Source organism: Penaeus japonicus, unplaced genomic scaffold (genome assembly GCF_977035675.1).
Source record: "Penaeus japonicus unplaced genomic scaffold, GWHDUDI00000001_assembly GWHDUDI00000018, whole genome shotgun sequence".
Lineage (NCBI taxonomy): Eukaryota > Metazoa > Arthropoda > Malacostraca > Decapoda > Penaeidae > Penaeus > Penaeus japonicus.
In genome coordinates this window covers 37,057,080-37,059,579 of record NW_028234420.1, presented here as the reverse complement: position 1 = coordinate 37,059,579, position 2,500 = coordinate 37,057,080, and the positions used below count along the sequence as shown (strand labels likewise).

The following is a 2,500-nucleotide window of genomic DNA, read 5'->3' as shown; positions in this document are numbered from 1 at the left end:
TCTTTTTTTGGCCTTTTTAGTCTTGTGTTATTTTTCTATGTGGTTTTGTGTGATAATGAAAGGGCTATAGTAATGATGGTATGTTAGTATAGTTTCATTATCATATGATGATAAATTGATGGTGATAATGAAAATTATATTATCATCATTATCAATATCATCATTACTATTATAAATTTCGTTATTACTATTGCTATTACATTTCTATCAATATAAGCAATATAATCGTTAATGTTTTCATCGTCAATGCAAAGATAATATCATTAATTGCCATATCATTATCATCATTTGATCCCTTTCTCTTTATTTTTATCTTATCATCATTATTATTACTTTCACTGTTATTATAATTTTCTTTCAATTATTATCATTATCATTATTATTATCAACATTATTTAATATCTTTATTATTATTATAATTATTAATGTCATTATTATGATCACAATTATTATCATTATTAATAATACTACAATTACCACTATAACTAGTATCATCATAATTACTATCACTATTTCTTATGATTAATATTGCACTATTTACATATCTTTACTGATGCGCACTTAAATATAATACATACTAAGTAAGGTTAGATTTTCCAAACAAATTATACGTCATTGTGTTTAGCAAAACATGTATTGGATGCCTTTACTCTTGTGTTGTGTTAGTCTTCTCTTGTTATCATTTTGTTAATATACTTAAATATGTTATAATGATATCATTAGTTATTACTATTACCATTATTGTTATCATTATTACTATTATTATCATTATTATTGTTATTACTATTATCTTTATTATTACTAATTATCATTATTATTACTGTTATCATTATTACTGTTATCATTATTATTACTATTATCATTATTATTACTATTATCATTATTATTACCATTATTAGAATTAACATCACCACAAGTTCAGTATCTGTTCTCGTACAGATGATAATTATCACATTTACGGAAGTTACTCCTCGCACTTTTGTCACGTGATCACATGGAAACGAGCGCCATGTTGTGTTTACTTCGTTTGCATAGCAACAGTCAGACACAATAGCAACAATCGAGCATTTACGGTTATATTTTTGTTTGATCATTTGATTTTTTTTTTATCGTAATGAAGACTAGTGTTACTTTTTAACGGTTATGGTTATATGAAACTGGAAGGAGGGGGGGGGGGGTACGGTGAAAAGGAATAGTAAGTGGAGGGGGTCGGGGGGGGGGGAGAAGGGGGAAGGGGGAGGAAGTGTGGTAAGGACACAGGGAAGAGAGGAGGGGGAGGGGTAGGGGCAGGGGGAAGGGTGGATAGAGAGAGAGGGGTATGGGGGAAGAAAGAGAAGGAAGGGGAGGGTGAAGAGAGGGGAGGGGGAAGGGAGAGAAGAAGACGGAGTGGAAGGGAGAGGAGATGAGGGATTGGAAGGGATAAAGGGAACGGATAAGAGTTTAGGGGTAGAAGAGGCACAGAGGAAATGAGAAAGGAATGAGGGGGCAAAGAGAAAGCAGAAAGAGGGAAAAGAAGGAACGAACGGGAAGGGGAAGAGAGAGAGTTGATATAAAATATAGCGCCAATACACAAAGTAGTTGCTGGTAATCTAAAGAAGAATAAAGATAAGTGATATGCGGGTAAAAACTAATTACAGTGTCTATTAGCAACACGGTCGACAAAATGGCGACCAAGACATGTTTTCAGTAAGAGACAATCAGCAAATAATATATCCGATTATAGTACTGATAAATGAGGATATAGGCCTACCATAGAAATAATCATTATGATACTGCATCAATAAAGATCATGTTTATTAAAATGCTACTTCATTATCGGTAGGACATTTACCCTATTGAGAGTTTAGGGTAGCTGTGCATTAAACAAGATAGAAATAGAGAGAGAGAGAGAGAGAGAGAGAGAGAGAGAGAGAGGGAGAGAGAGAGAGAGAGAGAGAGAGAGAGAGAGAGAGGAAGAGAGAGAGTGAGTGAGAGAGAGAGGGGGAGAGAGAGAGAGAGAGAGAGAGAGAGAGAGAGAGAGAGAGAGAGAGAGAGAGAGAGAGAGAGAGAGAGAGAGAGAGAGAGTGAGTGAGAGAGAGAGAGAAACAGACAGATAGATATATAGAGATGGAGACACTTACATAGCTAAAATAACAAAACAGAGTATAAAGCACAATGCATATGTATACTTACAGCTTGACAAGTATGCTATTGCAAATATCTATGCATAATTATCTCGCATATAAATCATAACAGCAGAAAAGCAGATAAAGAAACAGAAGAATATGATTACATTACAATCAAAAACGTTATTGTATGATTAAGATTTCATTTAGATCAGTGGTTCTTAATTTTTTTACCACTACTGAACAGCCAAGTAGTTGACCTTTGCTTTCACGCCCTTTCTCTAAATCTTTAACCAAATTATTAACAATTCCTCCCAAATTAAGAGGGAAAACAGGAAAATATTACTATGTTACCATAATTTTTACTGAGTTAAGACTTCTGCATAAGTAAAAAT

At 33.4% G+C, this 2,500-nt stretch overlaps 1 protein-coding gene across 2 annotated transcripts in view; it reads right to left on the bottom strand.

Annotated features, from left to right (window-relative positions):
• LOC122258667 (TWiK family of potassium channels protein 7) overlaps nt 1–2,500 on the bottom strand; it is a 12,116-nt gene that overhangs the window by 4,075 nt on the left and 5,541 nt on the right. The window lies entirely within an intron of this gene.